General features: G+C 49.8%; 1 long non-coding RNA gene across 1 annotated transcript; it reads left to right on the top strand.

Moving 5' to 3' along the window:
• Positions 1-2797: 2797 nt before the first annotated feature.
• LOC144142190 (uncharacterized) lies at positions 2798-17926 on the top strand. Its single transcript, XR_013316881.1, has 2 exons — positions 2798-3092; positions 17559-17926. It is a non-coding gene; the product is annotated as an uncharacterized LOC144142190 (long non-coding RNA).
• Positions 17927-26613: the final 8687 nt, after the last annotated feature.

Below are 26613 nucleotides of genomic sequence, written 5' to 3'. Positions count from 1 at the left end.
GCCCACGGCCAAGGGAGTCGGCACGTGGGTAGGCGGCGGGGGCGTGCGGCAGCAGCTTCGGGTCCAACGGCTAGGTTTCACGTCGTGGCCGAAGACCCGCAGATTTTCGACATGTGGCACGCGGGTACAATGCAGCCGTCGGTGCCACCATACTGCCGCGAACCATGTATGGGTTTGTTTATTTATTGTTTGTTTTTACTGCCGGGCCACGCCCGGCTGTGTTATCTGCGTTCCAAACGAAGCGCATCTTACACTCTACTTTTATGCCTCACGGGCTATCACATTCAGATAAGCAGACTGTTTCGCCCTAACGTCACTATCCTAGAATAATCTTCCGTGATCTACAATGTTCTGGATGTGAATCGACGTTTCCAGAAACACTTGCGCCGAAAGATAAAAGCCTGCAGAGCAGACGCCGCGGCATTCATTCGACGACACTCGCCTGTGCTAGTCACTTTGTTGACCGCTGCTTCGCCGCCTCTGTATTCTTTTGAGTTGTTAGGGGAGCAGAAGTTCGCTCCAATAAACTTGTTTCTCCTTCAAGACAACTGCGTCGTTCTTGGCTTCGTGACATCTGGTGAGGCGCTGGGTACTAACCCTTTATGCTCTCTACGACATCTGGAAGCCGCCAAGCCAGTCTAACCAGAGAAAGCCGCCGACTACAAGGATTTCTACCCCAGTTCGGTCTTCTGCCAGAGGGGCCCAAGAGAAGGAACGCTGCAACCAACACCATGGTGCAAGAAACTACGTCGCCAATCATCCTGCAGCAGCCCCGAGAACCGCCATCGTTCCGGGGAGACCCCGCTGAAGACCCCGAAGAATGGTTGGAGAAGCTGGAGCGCGTCCGCATCTTCAACAGGTGGGACGACGAAGAAACTTTCCGGCATGTCTTCTTTTACAGATGCTCCTCGAACCTGGTTCGAGAACCATGAGAGCTCTTTGACCGACTGGACTCAATTCAAAAGGGAGTTCCTTAAGACCTTCACTACCATGGTGAGAAAAGAGCGAGCTGCGCTTTTGCTTGAAACTCGAACGCAGCACCACAACGAAGGAGTCGTGATTTTCGTTGAGGAGATGAAGCGACTTTTTCGTCGTGCGGACCCCGAAATGACCGAGGAAAAAAAGCTCAGGTTTCTAATGCGAGGAGTGAAGCAAGAGCTTTTTGTTTGTAGTCCGTAACCCTCCGAAGACAGTGGCGGAATTCGCGTCTGAGGCGGCCGCGATGGAGAAGACGCTACAAATTCGAACGAGGCAGTACGACCGCCCTGTCAACGCGCTGTTCTCGGAGACCATCGGTGCCGCAAATGGAAGCTTCGATACATTGCGAGAGACCATCCGAGGAGCTTCGGAAGCTTTTTCCAACGACGCCGCAACCTCAAGTGGCTTCCCTGACCGACGTAATCCGAGAAGTCCGAAACGCACTGGGAACTTCTACGCCGTCGGAAGCACCCCGCGAACCACAAGGCATGACCTACTCCTCGGCTGCTCGTCAACCCCGCCCTGCTCCAACCCGTCGTCAAGAGGCCGAGCCATACCGCCGTCCAATGCCGCCCGCCCGACGCCCTGTAGACCAATACCAGACGCCAAGGAAGACCGACATGTGGCGAACGCCCGATGATCGCTCGCTCTGCTACCACTGCGGAGAGGCCGACCACATCTTCCGTCGCTGTCCCTACAAGAGGCTCGGTTTGCAAGGGTTCTCCATTGACGCCCCACGCCCCCGATACGGCCAGCGCCCTGCTGAGATCGAAGAATACCTCTCCAACACCAACCGAGGACCAGCCCGCTTCAACCGTTCACCGTCGCCCTACCCGTATCAGTCACCGAACCGCCGCAGCACTGCTGACTTCTCACGTGGAAGGTCCCCCAGCCCACGCGGGGGAAACTAAAAGCAGCAACTTCGGGAGGTAAAGTTGCACAACGGCCGAAAAATGAAAACTCTCCAACGACGCAGCGACCCGCTGAAGACCAGATTCAAGACATGCCCCGACACCGAAGACCCTATCTAACCCTGACGTGACTCCCGACCACGACGACAGCAAAACGGCGCGACGTGTACCCGACATGACCGAACCTGCCGATGAGAATACAACGAAGACCATGACGCACAGTGCTGGACCGTCAGCACGCAGTAGCCGAGATACGACGCCACGACGCACCCGGAAGTCGAAGAAGGCAGCGTCCGACGTTCAGCTGTCCATCGACGGCTTTGAAGTAGTCGCCCTCATAGACACGGGCGCCGACTACTCGGTCTTGAGCGGACCTTTTGCGTCTAAGCTGAAGAAAGTTATGACCAGATGGGACGGTCCGCACATTCGCACAGCAGGAGGCCACCTCGTGACGCCAAGTGGAACGTGCACATCGCGCGCCACCATAGACGGCACAACGTACCCTGCGACGTTCGTCATTTTGCCTAACTGCTCCCGCGACGTAATTCTTGGAATGGACTTTTTGACGGACAACGGTGCAATAATTGATCTACAGACCAAGACCATAACTTTTTCCTCCGATCACTCCATGACGCCAGAACCGAAACCCGAACACCGTGCTGCTTTAAAGGGACACTGAAGTGTTATGTAAACATTGCGGGATTACTAGCGCAAATTGTAGGCCGGAGTCCCCAGGCCATGTTTCGACCACTCTGGGCGCGTTTACACAATTTTATTTAGCAGAAAAATTAATTCGAAAATGCTGTCCTTCTCTCTTTACGCTCGCCCATTTTCTGTGGCGTTTTCGTGTGACGTCGGGAGGAGCCGAGCTCGCAATTGGCTGCACGGCTTTGGATCCACTGCGCGTCTTCGGCGTCTGCTCCGTCCGTTCGTAAATATGGCGTCGTCCGACAGCTTTGGTGCCTCTTCGTCCACGGAGACAGACAACGAAGACATTGCCTAAGAATTCGGGCTGGAATTCAGCAATTTTAGCGAACTTGAGCGCCGAACGTTGCTGCGCTGGCGGAGGATGGGCCTGAGGCCTTACGAGGATGACCCTCCAGCTACGAGCCCGGAAAGGTCTCCGGCGGGAAGCAGCCCGCAGCTGGCTGTCGCCGACGACGCGCCAGCGGCGATCCCATCACGCCGGCAGAGCACGGATTGGTAAGTCTACTTCTGTCATTATGCGGTACGCACAACCTCGTTTAAACGGTGGGCGACAAGTAGCGGCGAAGCTTGTTGCTTTGGTTTGAGCAGGCTTTGCAGCGCGCGCACGGCACCGACTACCCGAGCCCAATGTTTTGTGTTGAAACCCAGCGAGACACGGCCAATAAACTTGACGTCACACCCACATTAGTTAGAAAACAGGAAAATACAAGGAAGAGTGGAGGTGATGCATTGCCTTGATCGAGCTGCGAGCCTGTTTGGTTCTTCAAGACGTAAACAATGTAGGTGCGGCAGGCGCCTCGTAGGAGTTGTGAAATCCCCCCTCCCTTACCCCGAGACCAGAGACTATGTTAATTCCCTGCGAGGCTACATACGCGCATTTAACCTTCAATTTCCACGTATGTGAATGCTATGCCTCTATGAACTCTACGAGAACACTAACACGAGCGTCGTCATATGCGTGCCGTTGTCGTGAAGCTCGGCAACAGCGTCGTCGCTGGCGCGAGGCTGCCGTACTCGCTCGCTGGCGCGCGGCCCGAACTTTCTCACCGTTTGCTGCCGTTGCAAACTGTTTTCTCCCCACTGCGAAAGGGGCGCTGCGGTCGCCACGGCGAGCAGACGTGTGTTGCGTCGGCTCCGTAGAATATGCCCATTTGTGCAGTGCGCTTTCATCTCATCGAAGAATTTCCGCTACAGAGCAACGCGCATTTACCCAAGGAATCGACTGACCCCAAATTCGGTGAGGTGCAACGAATTCTCTTCTCTCCACCGACGAACAAAGTTCCCAAGGCGCGGACGGCCAGCTAAGCCTAACTTAGGCCTAGCGCGAGCTCGGGTCGGGGCACGCCGGCGGCAGCCCCCGACGCGACGCAATGGACACCACCCCCCAAGAGAACGCGACGATGGACACCAACAACAACACAGAGACCAAGCACGACTCTCAACCATCGCACGTGATCGTTAACTACAACGAGGGAAATACAGCGGTGGCGGTCGCCGGCACTGACCTGGCGCTAACCGACACAGAGGGCTGGCAGGTGGCCGGCAGACGCCATCGACAGCGCGCGGCCGACGCGGCAAAAGGTGAGCCGGCCTCAACCACTACTCTTGCAGCCCCCGCGGTGAGGCAAGCAAAATTTGTTAAAAGGATAACCACTAAGATTAGCAAGGCAGCGCGCATGCCTCGAACGCTGCCGAGAGAGGATATCAAAGTAGTCATCAGGCCCCGCGGCGGACTTAACGTGGGACGTACTGAGGTCTCAAAGCTAATGGCCGCCATTTTCGCGGCGACAGGCACAACACTCCAAGAGTGACGAGAGGATACTATATGTACTAACGTAGCACAAAACATCGTTGTAGTAAGCACCCCGCAAGAGGCAAGGGCCGACAAATATGCACGAATCAGTCTACTAAAAATCGGAGACAGAGAATATGAGGTCCACGCATACCTCTCGGCACCAAGCGGCACCACTAAAGGGATCATTAGGGGCATATCGTTAACCGACTCACATCAAGAAATTCAGGATAATATAATACATGAAGCCAATCCGCTAGCACTAGAAGCACATAGAATAGAGAACTCAACCACGGTCATTGTAGCTTTTGAGGGCACCAAAGTGCCCAATTATGTAAAATACGGTGCAATGCTAGTCAAGTGCAGCCTATACCGCCAGCACTTTGAAGTATGCCACTGCTGTGGCAAGGTAGGACACAGAACCGATGTATGCCCCTTCCCGGGCACAAAGGTATGCTTTGCGTGTGGGGCGCCAAACCCAAGCCCCAGCCATGAACAAGAATGCAAACCGCACTGCAAACTTTGCAATGGAGCGCACCCCACCGGAGTCGCGGGTTGCAGGAACCGCTATAAAATCCCCTACGTGGTGACGCGCCGCCGCTGGGAGAAGAAGCACATGGCGGAACAACAGCCGCCATTAGGTTTAGCGCAATTCCCGCAGCTGCAGCCGAGCGGCGCAGCGGCACAGATGGCTAGCGCTGACGTCCGTGCGGCAGCAACCGGCAGCGCTCCAATGGCAGACGGCGCAGCCCATCCGGACAACAAAATCACTCGCAAAAGCCAATTCGGGGAAAGCGCGGCGTCGTGGGCTGACATGGCGCGATCGCGAACGAATCGAGGAGCCGCGCAGCACCAACAGCGGGCGGGCGCACCCCAAGCCAGCCCCGAAGTGCTACAACTTCGTAAAGAAAACGAACATTTAAGGAAGCAACTAGCAGAGCAGGACAGGCGCCTACAGGAGATGAATAGAAAGCTTGACCTGCTCCTCTCCAACCGAGGCCAAGAACAGGGATCAACGCCGGCGCAACGCCAAGTGACAGTGCAAACGCTTGAGCAGCCCACCAAAACACCAATTGAAGAGCCGCTCGAAGAAGAAACGCAAGAGGAAACCGCAGCTGCTGCACCCGAACCTAGAGCGAAGAGGAGACGAGCAACCGGGGCGGAAGCTCAAGCAAATGAGACACGCCTTCAACATCTCGAGGAATGCTTCACCCACACAGAAGCCTCCCTCACTGCAGAAAGAGAATCGACCAACATAAGACTAGCAGCACTAGAGGCATCAACGGCTGACATCGCTACCCGACTGACCCAAGTGGAACAAATGTTCCAGACAGTACAGAATACACTACTCAAAATACAAGCGGCCATGGCAAGGCAAATAGTTTTACCCACCACCGACACCCAGACCGCCGCCCGACATGGCCCGAGTAACATCAACGCATGAGCTAGCTGTGTGGCAGTGGAATGCGAATGGTCTGCGCGGAAAAAAAGCACTACTACAACAACACATCAGACAGTGCAGCCGGCGACCAGACATAATCCTATTACAAGAAACGCACAAAGATCCCCCACGCCTGCCGGGTTACCGCTCATACGCTAGCCCACCCAGCGCGCGAGCGGTTGGGAAGGGCGCTGGGCAGGGAGTGTGTACTCTAATAAGGAAAGGACTTAACTACATCGAACACGATCTACCCAACAACAGCGCTCTCGAACTCCTGGCAGTCGAAGTCGTCACAGGGCGAAAACAACAGCAAAGCACTTTCATCTTCAATATCTATAGCAATCCGAAGCAGTATCAACAAAGATTTCGGACCTTCATACACAAGGTGGAGCAGCTAGCAGAGGACCACACCGTGCTACTGTGCGGAGATTTCAATGCCCCACACACAGCGTGGGGATACTCGAAAATTACAGCAAAAGGACGTAGCCTGCTTGAGGAAACCACTGAAGCAGGCTACCAACTCCTGAATGACCCATCAGTACCTACGCGACATGGCACGTCCGTGCAACGCGATACAAACCCGGACCTGGCGTTCAGTAAGTCAGCCGGCCTTCGGTGGCGAAACCCGGGCGAAACCTTGGGCAGTGACCATTGTATCCTAGAGATCACAATACCCCTGCACGGCAGAACGCCAACAATCCGCAAACAGACCGTAACAGACTGGCACAAATACAGAGAAGCCCTCACTGACCTGCCGACGCAAATCACTGACATCGAGGCATGGACGCGCGCTCTCAATGCGTCAGCGCGAGCAGCCACAACAGAAGTGGAGACAGACGAAGATACCCCGCACGTAGACAGTCGGTTGGCACACCTAATGGAAGCAAGAAATTCACTAAAGAACAGATGGAAACGTCAGCGGCACAACCGCAAGCTTCGCAAACGCATCGCTACGATTAATCGGGACATTGAGAAGCATAGTGCGGTGCTCTGTAAGCAACAGTGGCATGCGGTCTGCCAAGAGGCGGATGGCCACGTGCACAAGAGCCGCACTTGGCAGCTGCTACGCCACTTGCTTGACGAAAATAAGACGAAAGGAACGCAACAGCACGCCCTGGCACGCACTCTATACAAAGCACAGAAAGCGCTTGGCGAAGCAGAGGTCTGCAGACGCCTAAATAACAAATACCTCCCGTCCACCCCGCCGGACCCCCTCCCGAACTACACGGGTGCCTCAAATGCTCAACTGGATGCAGACATCGAGGAATGGGAGGTCCGCGCAGTGCTTCAAACAATCAACTGCAAGTCGGCACCGGGGCCGGACGGGGTAACGAATAAGGCGCTACGCAACTTCAACGACGCTGCGGTGGCGGCGCTGACGGCATACTACAACACATGCTGGCGCACCGGCAAGCTACCCAGAAGCTGGAAGGACGCAAGAACAGTGCTGATTCCGAAGCCAGGCAAACCACCGAACATCGAGAACCTGCGACCCATTTCTCTAACATCCTGTATGGGGAAAGTGTTCAAACACGTGCTAATGAATCGCTGGCAGGCGTTCTTGGAAGCAGAAGGACTCTACCCAGATACGATACTCGGCTTCAGGGCCAAGCTCAGCTCACAAGACGCCATGCTCCTCATCAAGCATGAAGTCCTCGACCGACCAACACACACCCTGGACAACTGCGCCGTGCTGGGCCTGGACATACAGAGCGCGTTCGATAGAGTTCATCACTCAGCCATTCTTCGACAAGTATCACAACTAAATATGGGAGAACGCACCTTTGCCTACATTAAAGACTTCTTAACGGCCCGTACTACAACCATCATTGCTGGCGACATAGAACTCCCAAGCAAAAGCCTCGGAAGCATCGGCACGCCGCAGGGTGCAGTGATCTCGCCGCTGCTGTTCAACCTGGTCATGATCGGGATCAGTGTTGCGGAGTTACCAGTCCGGAATCGGAATGAATCCGGAATCATTCCACATTTTCGCGACCCCGGAATGGAATGGGAATGGAAAGACGACAATACTTGAAGGAATGGAATGGGAATGGAATTAAGTGCCTTTTGTCCGGAATGGAATGGGAATGGAATTACATGTATTTTCCCAAAATAAAGCACAAGTACTTTTTCCTTCTACGCGCGGTTTTTGTCAAAATATGCATAAACACGCAATAGAACCCACCAGCCCAAGTTCAAACATCAGCAAGCCGGAGCCTTGAATTTAACAACAACACAGTAATGTTAAAGTCGATTGGCTGGTTTCAAGCACGGTATATGTATAAGCAGCGACCTTACTACAATTCTGCCCTTATATACAGCGCTGCTACGACATTCGTCGCGATTCTTCGCGTAATAACCGTGGCTCTAAGCCGTTGCTATGCGTGGTGGGGAACTACCCCGGAGGCATCCCCCTCCTCCCTTATCTCCCACTAACTGGGCCTTGTGTTTTTTTTACCTTGGCGGCGCATCCACCCCGGCTGCGAGCTTGCTCCTGCGCCCAGCGGCACACGTACGCACAATACGTCCGCCAACATGGTACATTGGAAACAGTTTTTTTTATATTACCCGTGAAGAAAAAAAAAAAAAAAACAAGCTGCACGCTGCACGCTTTGTTCCGAAACGGTTCCGACCTATTGGAAAGCGAACGCTAGCCGCTTTCCCTTGCTTTCCCGACTCTCAATGGCAGTTTTCAGTGTAAATGCGACGTCAGCTGACGTGGAACACGTGTTTTCCACGGCATCCCTGATAATGACAGCAAAGCGAAACCGGCTGTCAAACACGTCTTTCGAGCAGCTCATGTTTGTCAAGCGCCACGTATAGGCAGAAGGCAACTGCTTTATTTTGCGTTTTTCTTTTTAGAGCTGATCGTTGAAGCAGCCGTCATTTACACTTCGTGTTTTGAGAACTGTACGGCGAAGCACCCATTTAGCTCATGTTACGTAATTTGATGAATGAAATCAACATAAAGCTTTTTTTCGACCTTGCTTTCAAGCTTTTTTTTTTTTCAGCGTGAGACCTTTATTGCAGCATATAAAATTCACGAGGACATCTAATTGCGATGCTGAGCACGAGGTCACGGGTTCGATTCCCGGCCGCGGTGGCCGCTTTTATGATGGAGCAGAAAAGCAAAAACGCCTGTGTGTACGAGATTTCGGCGCACGTTGAAGATCCCCAGGTGGTCAAAATTAATCCGGAGCGCTCCACTACAGCTTGCCTCATCGCCGGCGTTGCGTCGGCGCGTTAAACCCTACAATTAATCAACGAGGGCACCTAAGCACTTTTTCTGGTGTAGGGATTTTTGCAACACTAGACTGGCCGACTGCCGAACGTGTCCTTCTATTATTATCGTTATCATTTTTCTTTACTTTTTTTCCGTTTGATCGCCCAGACCAGAGGACCGTTGGGGGAACCTCCATTGCTACTGCACTGCATGCAACTCCTCAAATTAGTTATACAGGCCTCAGTTATACAATGAGTTATACAGTCCTTGGACTGAGTTTTTGCTGAGCCCAAGGTCGCAACGCATTCACTAAGTCCTTCTTTATTTACCTAGATTCAAAGGTTGCGTAGTGTAAAAGTGTGAACGATCTCCCAATTTGGAAAAAAAACGACGCATATTAGTATACGAACAAGTGCACTATCCCCGTATACACTTACGAGAGAAAAAAATTATCCCGGCGCATTGGTTCCCACCGAGACACCCATACAAAGGTCGCGCATACTATAAGCACAGCCTGAACTTTCGATCGTGTGCAGTGGATGATACCTGACGCACGTAACTAAGCTTTTCGGCAAGGGCGACATTGCATGCCTGCACACACGCAAACACAGAAAGTTCTCAACCTATCCATGCTTTCAACGCGCGCTTGACATCCGTGAGAGCTGACGACCTCTGCGGCCCGTGATCCGTATTTGGTGCAAAGGCAGCACAAGGTGCTGGAGCGGTAACTCTTCCAACTGGTACCACCAGATCCAGAGGTTCTGTTTCCCGTTAAAAAATTACAGTTCTAACCATACTCACGACCGCTCCACACTCGTGTAAACTACTACGCGTGTAATACGCATTTAAGGAATATGTCTTCTTCAACCATACTTTTGTCAGTACAAAAAGAACGTGTCTTAACTTTAGCATTAACATATTCAGGGTTAAACAATATGAAAACACCACAAATCGTAAAGACATGCTGACCGTGGGAATACTGTAATAACTAACGGGGGAACTGCCCCTGTGGGAATTAGTGGGGTGATCGCACTGCACAAGATCAGCCACAAAGCCCCTATCCCTTGACCTTGGGGACGTGTTTTGCGTGTTTTAGCAGTTCGTAACGAGTGTAATAACATCAGCTTAATGATGTGTTCATTGGTAACTTGATAATCACCCGATAAAACGGCGAGGAATTAGAGGAATGGAATTGAACTGGCCGGCCATTCCCGGAATGGGAATGGGCGATCTTTTGGCATTCCGAGGAATTGAAATGAATGGAATTTAGGCGAATTGTCATTCCCGGAATGGAATTGGAATGGAATGGGGACGCCAATTCCGCAACACTGATCGGGATAGCTAAACGCCTCCAAAGCCTCCCGAACGTCAAGCACACCATCTACGCTGACGACATCACTCTCTGGATGACAGGAGGCAGCGACGGCGAGATCGAAGCATCGCTGCAGCAGGCAATAGACGAAATAGAAGACCAACTCCAGGGCACGGGACTCGTATGTGCACCGGCTAAATCCGAACTTCTCATCATACCACCACGTGGACCAACGGCACATCATGGCCAACCAGATATCAATCTACGGACGAAAGACGGAGGAAACATCCTGCACGTTAAAACACTCCGAGTGCTTGGACTCCACATTGAAGCTTCACAACATAATGGCACTACCATTGCAAAACTCGACACGAAGATATCCACGGCCTTACGACTCCTGAGGTAGGTATCCACAAGACATGCAGGCATGAAGGAAGATACTCTGCGGAAATTGGTGCAGTCGTTCGCAATCAGCCACGTAGCCTACGTCGCGGCCTTCCACAACTGGAAAGCGGCGGAGCGCCAGAAGATTGACGCACTCATACGCAAAGCATATAAAGTAGCATTAGGCCTCTATTCACACACAAGCACCGAACGACTCCTGGAACTAGGAATACATAATACACTAGCTGAAATCGCAGAAGCACAGCGCACCGCGCAACTTGCTCGACTAGCACTCACCAAAACAGGTAGATCTATACTATTCAGACTAGGACTCTACAGGGGGCTGCGGGAGAGTGGGGGCAGGTCGCCGCTGCCGTGCGGGCTGCTGCGCTCTTTGCAGGTCCCACCGGTTCCACGACACATGGACCCAGAAGCGGATCGGGAGCGCCGGCTAGCGAGGGCCAGGACTCTCACGGCCACACATACATCAGACACGGGCGCCTACTATGTCGATGTCGCCACCTACCCGGGTCGGCCGGGTACGTATGCTGCGGCCGTGATTGCGGCGACTTCCGGGAAGCTGTGCACGGCTGGCAGCGTGCGGGCACGGGACCCAGTACAGGCCGAAGAGCTAGCCATAGCGCTGGCGCTCGCGAACCCAAACTGCACAACGATACTGAGCGACTCGAAAAGCGCGATTATGAACTTTGCCAAAAACAACGGGTCTCCATGCGCGGCCAGGGTGTGCAGGACCCTCACACAAAGAGCAATGCCGGTGGTGCTTAAATGGTTCCCGGCGCACATGGGACCAATGGATACAGGAGAGAACCGCAACGAAGGGGCAGATCGGGCGGCGCGTGCGCTCACTAGTCGCAGCGCAGACCACACCCCCCAACCCGCGGAGGAAATCAACGACGAAGACATGGAGCCAATTACCTCATACAAAGACGTGATGAGCTGGTACCGAGAAGGTAGGCGGAAGTACCCGCCGCCTCACAAACAGCTCACCAGGCAAGAGGCAACGATGCTACTCGCGCAATGTGGACACCTGTAATCGCAAAACATGTGTGCCCGGACTTATACACAAGCGACGTATGTGCGGTGTGCGGTGCCGATCGTGCCACTATGGCGCACATGTTATGGAACTGTGCAGTAGAAGACAGTGCTACGGACGTGCTACCGCCACGCCTAGCAAGTGCTGTAACACATACCGATCTTAACGCACAGCAGGAGGCTGTCCAGTTAGCGCTGGCGGCCCTCAAACGCCAGCAGCCGACGGCGCTGCCCCCTCACCGGGGCTCGGGCGCCTGTAGGTAAAGTGCAGGCCTTAATAAAGTTGTCTCTCTCTCTCTCTCCCCACTGCGCTTTGTAAATTACCATCTGCTTAGCTACACCTTCTGCGCGCTCACCTCTTGCCTACTTTTCCTCCAACACAACGAGGCGCCAAGTGATTTTTTAAGTGCAATGCACTTCTTAAGCGACCCTGAACCTGCGTCCACCGGCGATGTCCGCGCACGTGGAGATGGGCGCGCGCAGCCTGGCCGCTGACATGACACATACCCACGTGGGGGATTGGCCAGGAATCTCCTCGTCTTCCTTGGCAACGGGGGGAGATGGGCGCGCGCTGCCTGGCCGCTGACATGGCACATACCCACGTGGGGGATTGGCCAAGAATCGGGCGTGAGAAGGGCTAATGCACCTGCTTAAAGGAGTACTGACACGAAATTTCAAAGCTGAGATCCGCTCTAGCAATCAAGTACAACGACAACACAAATAGGTGTCTGTGAATAAATGCATCTTTCTTTCTTTGTAGTTGTGTGTGTGTGTGTGTGATCTCTCTTTCGCGAACATTACCGAACCGCGCAAATTCAACTCGTGCATTCGCACTTTCACATTCTTCCCCTCGGGGAAATGCCGGGAATTTTTTTTCCAGGTGCCAGTGCGTCCACTGCACCGTTCTCCCCAACTTCGAGGAACGCGAGTGCTTGTGCTGCCGTGAACTGGGCCATGTGGTGACGGCGCTTTCACCCGCAGGCTGCATTATAGAGCACGCGGATTTCCGAACTGTGTGCTTAAACACTGCAGTCCTGCGGGTGGCCTATTTCGAACTCCGGGCCAGGGGATACCCCATGAGCGACGACATCCACAAGCAAGTTGGCCTGATTAATTTATTGGTTCAATTTGCAAAACGTGAGCAGCAGTGCCGATGCTGCTATCTATGCACGCAGTCTCTTTCTTTATCCCCCATTCGTGTTTTCGCGTTTAGAAAGTACTGACACAGCCGTTTTTTCTGGGGCCGTATGCGTGGCACCAACTGTGTTCACCTTTAGTTGAAAAAAAAGAGTGGACCATTATGCCATATATGCTCTTATGCCGTATCTGGTTAGAACCAAGAACTCCCCTGTAATGTTGGATCTGCTCTGAAAGAAAAATTGAACTGTTAATACCCTCTAATATTGTACTCTTGGACAGTAACCCTGCTGTGGCGCACCTTCTGAGACAATGTGGTAGACTGCATGCAAGAACACGTGTCTAAGCAGTGTAGGTGCAGATTGTTATTTAGCTAGCAGCTCCACCCTCTTGTGCACTGCTTGCAGTGTGCAGGTGCCTTTTCTCCACTTACTAAGTTGCTCATTTGGCCAAAGTTGACCCCAAATGCATGCACACTCGCTGCAGGAGGTACCGGTACACGGCTTACCGGCAGTTTGTGCGGTGGCTGTGGGGATGGCTCGGGGAAGGTAACCGCCTTGTCTTGCCCTCATGCGTAGTGGCAAAGATTAGGCATACCTTCCCCACGGAAACACCCACTGGATTCAGATATCCAGAATACCAGCAGGTAGGAAAATAACGTTTATATTAAGAAGAAAAGGAAGTTTTAGTGTGCGTGCATGTTTGCGTGTGTGACTGAGTGTAACCTCTTTCCACAGCTCTGCAGAATTCAATCCTGCACTTCGTGAAGTTCAAGAAAATATATTGCTTTGTTTTTGTTTTTTTTTTGTCACGAGGAACTCAAGAAACAAATGTATTAATCTAACCACATACATATCCATTGATGCATGCACGGACGCGTGTATATGTTTGCATGCATGCACACATGTACAGGTTGGCATGCACGTAGTGAGCACACTGCAATATCTACTACGTTAACTGTAAATTGAAAGAAGCCTGCCAAAGGCTTATGGTGGCATTACTATTGTCCATTTGGTTCCAGAAATATTGTATTGGGCAGGGTGTCGGCACGACATGTTTTGGTTTACGTTTCTCTTTTATTCCACAACTAGAAGTCCTGTTTCAGTTCAGATCTGGAACAAGAAAATAATGGCTCGTTACAGTTCATAACAGTTCGTGTGCACAAGAAAAATTGAGATTTATGAAATTACGTTAAAAATCATTCAGAATTATGAATTGATGCTAAAAAGGTTAAGTGATGCGTATTAATTTGTTGTAAATACTTCTGTTAAATAGCTCAACTCCACTCAAAAAATTCAAGGATTTGATGACCGAGCTGTAAATGACGCTCGAAGTTTGTATCCTGGGCCTTAGAAACAAAGTGGTGACAGTCCTCAACCAGATACCCAGGTTTTATTGCGAGGCTCTTGCAGATGAAAAATCCTCGAACATTATTTGTTCTGGGTTGCCCCATGTTAGACGTAAACACTCCAAGTTTCTAGAGAACCAGTGTGCTGCGCGCTTGCGCTCCATTCTTGAGTACGCTGCCTTGGTCTGGACCCAAACACAAAAATTCTTATGAATAAATTTGAGGCAAATCAAAATCTGTCTGTGCAGTTACTAAATAATATAGTTGTGATATTATCGTTACAAGTTAAAGAAGCTTCGTCTAATAGAACACTTTAAAACTTTTGTGGTTAACCTTAAAACGGATTGTATAAAAACAGATATCAAAGAACCAACATCAGTGCCGTAAGCCAGGAAATTGAAAGTGAATCCTGGAATACCTGAATTTGCCGCTCAAACCAAAAACAAAAGTCTTCAGTTTTGCTTCTGAACTAAATAGTTAATAGCGTTTCATTTTCGTTCTCGTTCTTGCCAAAAATATTGTTTTTTTCGTTTGGCGGTTCCGGTTTCCGTTTCGTTCTGACACCCGGTGTTTGGACGCTTATCTGCATCAGCATGGTGATTTGCTAAATTAGACCTCAGTGCACCCCCATGACCTACAACTAGTCATCCACTGGCACATCACAAACGGGCACACGACTAAGTGGCAGATTGCAAAATAAAAGAAAGAACGTGTAAAAAGCAAATGGGCCTGAATTAATATATTGCAGTGCCATGAATACTGATACTGCTACTGCTTACAGGATGAGCTATTTGCTGATAGTGTCGAAAATCTGAACAGTACGGAAACAGGTATCATCTGTCATGCATAATTACGCACTGCGATGTGTCCCATAAAACTGCAAATGCACGCACTGGGTTGGTAGAGCTTCTCAAAGCGTTTGTTTTGAAGCTGGAGTGGAAACTTCACTTCTGGTAGTAGGCATTGTTTCAGTATAGTTTTCACCCAGATGCCTTGCCTTGGTGTTCAATAACTAAAAAGATGTGTGGCTGAATGAAAGAGGTATTGCCCCTACTTAGGGCCAGCTTGTATACATATGCATGTGAAGATGTTTATGTAAATACACACCAACACGAATGCACATATCACAGCCAGCCCCCAGTCTTGCCAACTGCATGGTGATTTTCTACATCTAAATAACACTGCATGGGGCTGCTGTGGAAGCACTCAAGTGTTTCTAGCTCTGCTGACTTTGTTATGTGTTATTTCACATCACAATAAATGGAAGAGAAATAGACAGAAATGCTGGCTTTATTGTTTGTAAGCAAACTGACAAAAAAATCGAAAATTTTGTATATTGTACACGCCAAGCCTACACATGGGCAAGAAATGCTGGCTTTATTGTTTGTAAGCAAACTGACAAAAAAATCGAAAATTTTGTATATTGTACACGCCAAGCCTACACATGGGCAATGGGGTGTGCTGGAACAACGTGGAAATATTTAATGTGCTCCAAAATAGCTCACTTGTGTTTGCAGTTTTGACAGCTATCACAAAAACGGCCACTGCAGCTGAGATCAAACAAGTGTTCTGCTGACAGGCCATTTTTTGTTGTCAAACAAAATCTGACTAGTCTTTCTGGAAGCGTATGCGCTGCTGTGCTGCAATGAGCTTTGTCGGTAGCCGTTCTTCTGCGCTGGGAGCAAAAGACGGCGGCATTGGTGGCTCCACTTGAGCAAGGGCTTCCTTGAAAGACGGTAGGGCTTCGCAACGCTCCAACACTCCTGACTGCAGTTCACACACATACCCTGAAAGCAAAGGGAAACATTGATGAACAAACGCCCACTTTATTGTGATTAGCAATGACTCCTAGGCTAAAAGCAAGCAGCTCCCTATTGTTGGGAAAGTCGGTGTACGGATACAATATGCAAGCTCTTTGTAACAATTATTGCTTCGTTGTTGATTAGCCATTTGGTTCTGCATGTGTTTTCGTGAAAACATACAGAGGGAAATAACTCAAATTGCTAAAAGGAAATAACTCAAGTTAATAAAATTTTATTTATTTCTATTTATTTCAATTGCTTACGTCCAACACTACAAAAACCTTGTCCGAAGCCTTATGTCCTTTGTGCATATGCATCGAAATCGGTCGTCAGTATATCTAACTATAAGCAGCCTGTCAAGTTTCTTTCGTTGCACACGCACACTGCAGCTTTCAAGATACCTGAAGCTAGGAAAGCTGGATTAAAAATTTCCTTGGCTATGTCAATTTTGACAATCCCTGATGCTTCAGCTATGTGACATCTAGACAGATGGATAGAAATGAGAATGAATTGATGTGGGAGGAGTAGGAACCCAAGACATTGGTTTTTGTAATGCTGCTTTTTTTAAATACTAAATATTACTATACTGTGCCCTCATGACTAACATAAAATCAAACACTTTCCTGTTCAGCCCCTCAGGCCAGCCCCATCCGTATAAAATAAAAACCGGGTTCTGAAAACTTCATGAACTTATTTCCTCCTTGCAGTGAAAAGTATGCGCAGTCGCCTTAGAGCGCACAATGTAACTGCACTGTGTAACGTGCATCTTACTGTGCTATTATAACAACTGCCTTACAAAAACTTACCAAATGTCGGATCTGTTTTCACTTCGTCACTTCGGTTGCCACTGTTGCTCCTCGTCCTTTTGGGGTTTTCACATGTAGCTTCCCTTCCCCTTCAGCGGTCACCGCTTGAGGTCTTTTCGTATTTTCATTGAAGTGCAGCACTGCTATCAACGTTCTGTAAGTAGTTGGGAACACTCAGTGTACAGGTGGGGATTACAGCGCAGTGGTGCTGCAGGTCACCAACATGATATTGTTCCTTACCGAGCCTTCATTCCTTCGTAAGTGAATGCCACCGACTTAGTAGCAAATCCGTTGAGCACACTGTGAAAGCTTTCTATGCTGTAAGTTTGAACGTTTGGTAATAGCTGCCTGATGTCCCGGAGCAGGTAGTGCGCATTGACGATTCCCTCCAATCTTCTGTGTGGAGGAGAACCTAGGGAAAACCACCAGTGAAAAGAAATACAGTTGAACGAAACAAGAAATACAGTTGAACGAAACACCCAGTTGGAGGTGTGGTAATCTATAAGCACCAATGCCTTACCGGCAGTCAGCCATGCGTGGGGTCCAGATGGCTTGTGCAGGCATCGAGTGTAGAGGGTGGAGCTGTGGCCGTGGTGAACGTTGCATGCATGGTTTGCAGCGCTCTTCCACATGGCCACAGCAAAGTCTGCACTGTCTGCGCAGGCACTGGCACAGGCGTAGAGATGGTTGCTGATCGGCTGCACCCACTGGCTCAGCTCCTGGCATGTCGCATTCTTGGCTGCGGCTCTCAGCTTCTTCTGCACACCTGTGAAGCAATACAGAGGGTAAAGTCACTCTCCTCCATTTGAAGTTCATGGCTTTGAGTGAATTCTTCAAGAGCGGCATCACTACCTTCAAGCCATCACAACTGCCTACTCCAGCCTAAATGCACAAGCAAACTGTCCAGTGAAACTTTCGCGTGTTTCATCCTAATTTGCTGCTTACTTCTGTTTACTTGACATTTGTTTTAAGATGCTTTGCTAGAGTAGATAGTACTTTTTTTAAAGTTTGTGTAATTAGGATCCACTAATATTCCTCTGTGTAAGCTGTACCCAGGGGAGTAAGCCCGTATCCTGTTGGTTTGAGCTCAGAGTTAAGCTTTTGAAATTTGCTCTCTTTGTTTGATTGTGCAAATCAGGGACGTCTACGTGACCTGTTTATAGAGATTTGTTGTGTAAAGTTGTTTGGGCAGTCGATAGTCCTTGTCTGAGAGTTAGCACGCTTGGCGTCCATTTGCATGCCTTTGTTTTATGCAAGCTGTGCCTGGAGGGTTACAATCTTATGTAGTATGAAAGTTTTGAACACTGTGTATGACCGTAAATGCATGCCTTCTCTAAGAGTAGGCTCCATGAGCAGTTGGTAGCGATTATTGTGGCTAAACACAACCGGAATTCGACTGGTTGTCGACATTTCTCATACTTTATCTTCTGTATACTTTTCTGTGGTGCTTCATGTGCAGGCTTGTCAGTGAGGTCGTGGCACAAAAATGGCCAAGTTTTTTTTTCTTGGGAACGAGATGCCTGTTGTTGTGTTGTTTCCCATTTACGGCTGTTGTCTTATCATGAGTTGCCATGATGAGGAGAAGGAGGAGGAGGAATGCCTCTTACTTGTTTGTTTGCTTACAGCTATGTTGTCGGCTGTAAAATGCATCAAATAAACTTGCCAGCACCATCATTGGCAAAGGCAAACGCATTGGATGAATGCCCTCCGCTTCACCAGAGACTCCCAAACGCGGTGTATTTTTCCCCACCTTTGGAGCTTCCCTGGCTCGTGCCTGTATCGTAAGAGGAGTATTTGCACCAGTCCCAGTGTCAGCTGAATCGCTCGTGAACTGCTCAGTTGGTGAACTCGCTCGTGGAGCGATGAACGTCATAGCGCAAATATGGTCTATTCAGTATAGAAAACATTGTCCAAAAACAAATAAATTAACATCAAAAAAAGAAAAGAAAAAAAAACACATGCACTATCTGGGATTCGAACTTGCGAACTGCAAAACAAGGATCCTAAGGCTTCAAAGCACTATCAGGGATGAAAATATAAAGTATGTATTGTATAGCTTGTCTACATTTTTATTTATTTTTAGCATTCCAAGTAGCTTAGATACCCATTTCTTAAATAGCACTTGTGCCGTAAGCGTCCTCCAAATTCGCACAAATATCTCGTCTTTAGCGACTGCATTCCTTAGGCAGAAGAGCGTTCCCAGATGTGTGGTCGTGCTGCTGACCACTGTGGTAGTTCACCCAGCACAAAAAGTGCTTTCTGCACTTTGGTTTTACGCTGTATGAGAAAGGGTTCAATTGATTTTAATTCCTTAGTATCAATATTAACCTCGCTGACTCCTCTCCCAACTTCAGTTGGCCGTAGATTTTTCTACTAGCATAGCAAACAGTGAATTGTCGCATGTGGGATTGTGTGGAGCTACTTGAACTTGGAGCATGACACAGTCTGCAAACTAACAAACTAACGGCACATTCTTCCAGGCACAAATCGTGTCACGGCTTAGTTTCAACTGAGCGAACGAATTGCGACAACCCGCTGGTGGCCAGCTGACTAAATGCTGGGCCGGCTGTTTCTGTTGAGGGGTTGGCGAGCCATGCACAGTCAAACCAAGCACAGTCAAACCAAGCCATCTCGTTTGAACGTAATACAAAATGTCATGGGAAATCAGCACAGAGAATGCAGAGAGGAGTACAGCATCTTTAAATTGATTTTTCTTCGGTATAAGGTCATGTAAACGCAGAAAGAGTGTTTGAAACATGGCAGAGAGACTCCAGACTACAATTTGTGCTCCAAATCCCGCAATATTTACAAATCACTTCAGTGTTCCTTGAAAAAAAAATTGTGTAAGCTTGTTCTTCATAAGCTGGTTTTCCTGCATTGTGCGTTGCGCAGTGAAGCATGGACATCTACGGAGGACATATGGTTAGTTTCACTCTATGCTCCTCTACACCACCGCTGCCTCTTTCCTGAATTGTGTACACTGCCCGCTGCGTGCAATGTCTATCTCCCCTCTGCCATTTTTATGTGTGCATTTGGGGGAAGGGGGGGCATCCATGGGCTGGCAGGCTTCACGTGCATGCCTTTATCGTAGCTGTTCTGTTGAGGGCAAATTTGAATGTGGGCGTATAACAGCGCGACGTGACCCTACTGCTGCCCTTCGTGGTTGAGAAGTTTGGGTCGGTGTGTTATACAGACAGAAAGGTGCCTACGATGCCGGAGGGAAAATTAACAGCTCAATGTTTGTCCCCTGGAATAAAAATGTAGTCCCTCCAGGTTTCACTATGCTAATTACCTAGGAAGTCTGCTCAGTCTAAAATCACAAACATGCTTTGTTTCGTGCACTCCTTGCTTTGTGCCCAGTTTGCGGGTTATCCTCCTTCGCAGAGTGGAAGGGCACTGATTTCGTTTTTCTTGGGAGCAAGGCGTCTGTTGTGCTGTTCCCCGCTTCTGGCTAATGTCTTATCATGAGTTGGCATGACGAAAAGATTGGTACAGCCTGTGCATACAAAGGTAAGAGTGACAGTGTTTGTGGACTTTCAGTGTGGTGTCGTACTTAAAGAGACACTGAAGTGACTTTGTCAAGCTGCCGTTTTTACTTGCACTGCATATAATGGCTCAAATTACCACACTTCTCATCGTTTATCTTCATAAAGCCCGAAAGGAGAAAAACTACCATGCGCGGTCTGTGGCGGCCGCACCAACTGTGACGTCGGGAGGAGGTGCACCGTGATTGGACGATGTCAAAGATTATCATTCCAACAATTTTCGGTTTCGGTTCTGTAAAACAACATGCTTGACATCCGACGTTATTGTTGGTAGGCATTCTCAATATTTCAATAATCGCCATACCATGCTTCTGCCGTGTTGTCAGGTGTAAAATGTCTAAGATTGGATTGGATTGGATTGGAAAACCTTTATTTATGCCTGCAGTGAGCGCTAGTGGGCTCCGACGGGGCCTACATTGTCTTCGGGGCGCCTGCCGCGCGGACTGGGTCCTCGCTCGCCGTTGCAGGCTCGCCAGGCCTCTGCCTTGCTAGTGCCTCGATGACCTGCTGGACGGCCTGCAGTGCTGATCTTTCTGGTTTTCGCTCCCTGCGGCTGCTTCCAGTCGCAGTGGGACCCTTCCTGACTTGGCTTCTTCCGGGTGCTTGGTGCAATCCCACAGGATGTGCGTGAAGCTTGCCGCCGCGCCTCGGCACACTTTCCACATGTCGGTCGGGTGCGTCTCGGGGTACATGCGGTGCCTCAGTGACGGGCTGGGTAGCGAGCCGGTCTGGAGTTGTCTAAATAAAACGACTTGTTTTCGACTCAACCCCGGCACGGGGGCGGGAGAGTTCTGCGAGCCAAGCAGAAAGCCTTCGTTATTTTGCTGTACTCAGTCATACGGTCTTTCGTGTTGAACCACGTCGGAAGGTCTGCCGAGGTGCGGTCCTTGAGTGCTCGTGCCTCGGCATGTGCCGTCTCGTCGTGGTTGTCGTTGCAATCCGACGCGTTGCCTGCGTGTGCCGGGAACCACTTGATTCTAACTTCTCTGCATTTTTCGGTAACCGTGTGCAGTATGCGTGCCGCTTCCTTTGCTACCATGCCCTTGGCGTAATTTCTTACTGCCTGCCTTGAGTCACACAACACCGTGTGACAGTCGTGGTCCGAGATGGCCAGGGCGATGGCCACCTCTTCTGCTTGTTCAGACTTGGTGCATCTCACGCTAGCGGCTGTCCGCAAGACGCCGGTTGTGTCAATGACGGCTACCATGAAGCCGTTCTCCAGATTGGTGTACTCGGCCGCGTCCACGTAGCGTGCGTGCCTGTCGGCGTGCAGGTCGATCAGGGCCTTCTTCTTTTGTTGTGCTCGGGGTTGACGTTCTTGGGTATTGGGTCCACCCGGATGTTGCGCCGGATCTCGTCGGGAACGGGGAGTTTCGTTTCCATTCTGTTTGGGTATCCTATTCCTAGGTCCTCCAGTATCTGCCTCCCGGTCCTGGTTGTGGACAGCTGCTCAAGCTGGGCGGCACGTTGTGCCCCTCCGCTATTTCCTCGAGCGTGTTGTGTATACCCAGTTGCAGGAGACGGGTGGTGCTCGTGGTTTCGTACAGCCCCAGTGCTGTCTTGTACGCTCTGCAGATTAGAATGTTTATCTTGTCGCGCTCGTACTGCAACCACTTCTGGTAGGCGGCTACGTACGTGACGTGGCTTATGACAAACGAGTGGACGAGCCTGATTAGGCTCTCCTCCCTCATGCGACTTCTTTTGGATTTTACTCGTTTGAGTAGTCCCATTGCGTTTGCTGCTTTCGCCATGAGCCAGGCAATGGTGCCGCCGTTTCTTCCATGCGTTTCTATTACCCTGCCTACTATTCTGATCTTGCTGACCTTTGGGATTACGTTGCTTGATCTAGTTGGGATATTGATCTCCTCGCATTCTCTTGGGCTGATCTTGGGTTTGCGTTTCTTGACGGGAGGATATACCAGCAGTTCCGATTTGCTCGGCGAGCACCACAGTCTGGTGCCTTCAAGTTGATCTTTAATTGCGTCGACCGCCACTTGTAGTGTCGACTCGATGTGGGCGTCGCTGCCACCTACCACCCACACCGTTATGTCGTCCGCGTAGATTGTACGCCTGGCGTCTTCGATGCTCGCGAGCCTCTCGGCCACTGATCATTACTAAGTTGAAAAGCATCGGTGAAATGACAGGCCCTTGTGGCGTGCCAGTGCTGCTGAGCTGCTTCTCTTGCGTTTGAAGGTCGCCTGCTCGTAACTCGGCGGTCCTGCCCGTGAGGAAATTTTTGATGTAATTGATAATCCTCCCAGGACGGCGCATTCTGCGAATTGTTCGTGGAGCAGAGAACGTTACGGCACAAAAATGGTGAACTCAGCATAAAAAACATCGGCCCAAAACAAAAAATTACACTTGCAAAAAAAAAGTACCCTCGGGGATTCGAACTTGCGAATTGCAACAGCACTCCAGACCACTCGGACAGGAGCCTGCGTTGCGGGGGGTGTAAATATGAGGTATGTAATGTATAACCACTTCACACTTTTTACTTTTAGCATTTTAAGCAGCTTAGGAGACTATTTGTTGTATATTGCTCGTGCAGTAAGCGCCCCCCAAATTTCCACAATATCTCCTGTCTGGCAATTGCATTTCTTAAACAGAAAAAGCGTTTACCGATCTGTGGTCGTGCTGCTGACCGCTGTGCTTTTTCACCCACCGCAAAAAAAGTGCTTCCTGCTTCCTAGTTTTACGCTGCAGGGTAAAAGTTTCAGCTGATTTTATTTCCTTAGCACCTAAATTGACTTCGCTGACTCTTCTCCCGCCTTCAAGTGGCCTTATATTTCCCTACTAGCGTACCAGTCAGCGAAGCGTCGCATATGTGTGCTTGTGCACCGCTTGTGTGCACGACCTGGACTTGGAGCTTGATACAGTGTAAAAACTAACAAACTAAAGAAAGGCACATTCTTCTATTCACAAACGTGTCCTGGCTTAGTTTCACCTGAGCGAACGAATTGCGACAGCCCATCAGCTGCCGGCAGACTAATAGCTGGGCGGAAAGCCGTGGAGTAGTGCAGTCACGCCAAGTCATTTCCTCCTGATGTCACATGAAAACGCCACAGAAAATAGGTGAGGATGCAGAGAGGAGGACAGCATTCTCGAATTAACTTTTTTACTAAATAAATTTGCGTAGACGTACTCAGAGTGGTCGAAGCATGGCCTATGGACTCCGGACTACAATTTGGACTAGTAATCCCGCCATGTTTACAAATCACTTCAGTGTCCCTTTAACAGCGGGGTGTTGAGTTGTGCAGTGCTGCGGAGAAAGGTGCTTTCGTGGTTCCTCTGTGGGTCCACTCATGCATGTGTTCACAGTGCCTTGTGCCAAAATTGTAGACAGTGAATCCATGTTTCAGTGGGAGCTACAAGTTTACGCCTTTTGATAGTTCATTGCAGGTTTTTTTCGTGTGTGTGACATTCAGTGGTGCATGTAGCCTCAGACGTATGTGTTTGTTTCTTTCCTTATTACGTGCCTCATTCTCGGTTTGCCAAACATACTAGGGCCAATGTTTGTTTTGTGAGCTTAGGTACTGCTGTTCCGTTTCTATCGGTTTTTCTTTTCCTCGCTCGTCCTAAAGAGAAACAGCAAATGCTATGTTTGTTGAAATTCATCCAGCCTCTGCCTGAACTCCCTCCCTCACACAACCTTGATGCCGGTGCACACATGGGCTGACTGGCCTAGCAAATAGATAACAGTAACTGTGCTGCCTCTGCCCAGTGACACAGGTCATAACTTGAAAAGGTAAGCTTACTGCGAGGCTGTGTGACAAGCCTGCTTTCTTGAGGGGGACCAGATGGACTGGCCGAATTCAGCTTGCTGCCTGAAATTTTGGAGCTGCTAATAGTTATTGGAACGGAATCCTGGCTTGACAGCAGCATAAACGACGGCGAAATGTTCCCTTTTAAATATTCTGTGTACAGGAGGGATTGCAATTCCCATGGTGGTAGCGTGTTCATCCTCGTTCACGATAGCTTATTAAGCCAAGCTGTGTACATCGAGACAAAATCATGCAAAACTGTCTGGTGCAAGATATTGCTGAAAAATGGTGTCTCTGTTGCCGTGAGCACCTTTTACAGACCACTTGGGTTACGAATTCCTCAGCCTCTATTCCAGCTGAGTAACACATTATTAAGTTTGCCAATGAGGTATGGAATTCTGGGTGGAGACTTTAATTTGCCCGATGCAGAATAGCAGTCCACCACGCCGATACTGCACAATACATCTCTCTTTTACTCAGCCTTTCATGAAATGATCAATGCGCATTCGTTATCCCACCTCATAAAAATGCCCACTCGAATCGGTGCTAGCAGCACAACTTTGATCGATTTATTCTTTTGCAATGACCCTGACCTTCTATCGTCTGTGCTCACAATTCACAGTACCAGCGATAATGACATTACTGCAAACGTAACCTTCGCTGTCAAGAACCACCAGCTTACAGAGCCACACAAAGTGTTCTCTTATAAAAAAGGCAATTACAGCTCGCATAGTTTATCTCTTGGCATGAACAAACAGTGGAATTTCTTTAAAAAAAGATTCTGTCCCTGGCACAAACGTTATTTCTTCACGCATTATCTCAGCCAAGCGCCGCCCTGAGAAACCTTGGCTCAACAGGTAACTTCAGTCTTTGATCAACAAAAACTCTGCTGTTTAGAAAGTATTGTAACTTGCCCCAGCCTGAGCTACAATCTAAAATAAAAAGACTGAGCAAAGTAGTTATGAGAAAAATGCTTCCAATCCGTGTTTAATCTGCAAGCTTACCCCAATAATATTGCGCAAAATTTGAACGGGGATACAGAAATGCAAGAAATAGTAATATATACAAAAAAACGTTCACAAGCTGCTCAATGCATCGCATCGATTGTAAATCACCGATGCCACATTCTACCTTGCTGCTAAGCAGGCGCAGCATTTTTCTTGTTTTTCCCCGCACGGGGCACCTTGAGTATTCATGGTGACGGTGAGCAGCGACACCGCGGACCCCGAGCTCCCAACATAAGCCGTGTCCAACCATGGCGAGGTGTTTAAAGGTGAAGGGTAGAAGCCGTAAACGGTGGCCGTCGGAGTCTTGGTCAAGCTCCGGCCGATGGGCTCCCTGCCTAGCTCCGGGATCTCTTTGACTACCAGGGTAAGGTCAAAGGAGAAAGTACCCCCGTCTCTTTGCTTTTCAATGTATCATATGGCATTTTCCAACCCCCCCCCCAGACGTGATCGGCCCCGAAAAGGGGCCGCACCGAAGTATCTTTTCCTCCTTTGCAATCGATCTCTCTCCCAAAGCCCAATAATTTTTCCCGCTTTCTGATCATGGAATCTTTTGACAAGACAAAACCAATCACTTCCTAGTCCGTGTTTCTAATCTCCAAGTATCTTGAAAGCCTTGTCGGAAAGTCCTACAAGGCTAAGAAACTCACAACGGGAGAAGTTTTGATAGAAGTAGAAAACAAAGAGCAATCGTCTAACCTCCTCAAGCAAACGCGCATGGTAGATGTCGACATCAAGATCACGCCCCATCGCAGTCTCAATAGCTGCCAGGGCGTGATCTCTGATCGGGATCTAATGAATGAGACTGAAGCAGATCTGCTCGAGGGCCTCCGAGATCAGGGCGTGACAGCAGTGAGGCGAATCACCATACGCCGAAATGATGAAATAATTCCTACCAAGCACATAATCTTGACACTTGACCGTTCAAACCTTCCTGAGTCGGTGAACGCAGGTTTCTTGAGATGTCCAATCCGACCTTACGTGCCGAACCCACGCCGCTGTTTCAAGTGTCAGCGGTTTGGGCACGGCACAACGTCTTGTCGTGGTAAATTGACGTGCACAAAATGTGCAGCACATGATCATCTAACTGACAATTGTAAATCCGAGAACTTCACCTGTGCGAACTGCCAGGGACCGCATGCTGCCTATTCTAGGAGCTGTGAAAAGTTGAAACAAGAAAAACAGATCTTTGCCTTGAAAGTCAACGAAAACATCACCTTCCCAGAGGCGCGGAAGAGGTTCGCCTCCTTCCCTCTGGGCAGGTACGCCGACGCAGCTCGCCGGGGGGCGGAGCGGCGTCTGGTTTCGGCGGGGACCCAGTACCGCGAGTCGGACTTGGTCCCGCCCCCCCCCCTTTTTGGGTTGCCTATGGCAGCCCAACCCGCCTCCGCAACGCTCGCTGAGCCAG

Source organism: Haemaphysalis longicornis, unplaced genomic scaffold, assembly GCF_048455015.1.
Source record: "Haemaphysalis longicornis isolate Haplotype H1 unplaced genomic scaffold, Haemaphysalis longicornis Haplotype H1 scaffold_6, whole genome shotgun sequence".
Classification (NCBI taxonomy): domain Eukaryota; kingdom Metazoa; phylum Arthropoda; class Arachnida; order Ixodida; family Ixodidae; genus Haemaphysalis; species Haemaphysalis longicornis.
This window is presented reverse-complemented; position numbering and strand designations above follow the sequence as displayed.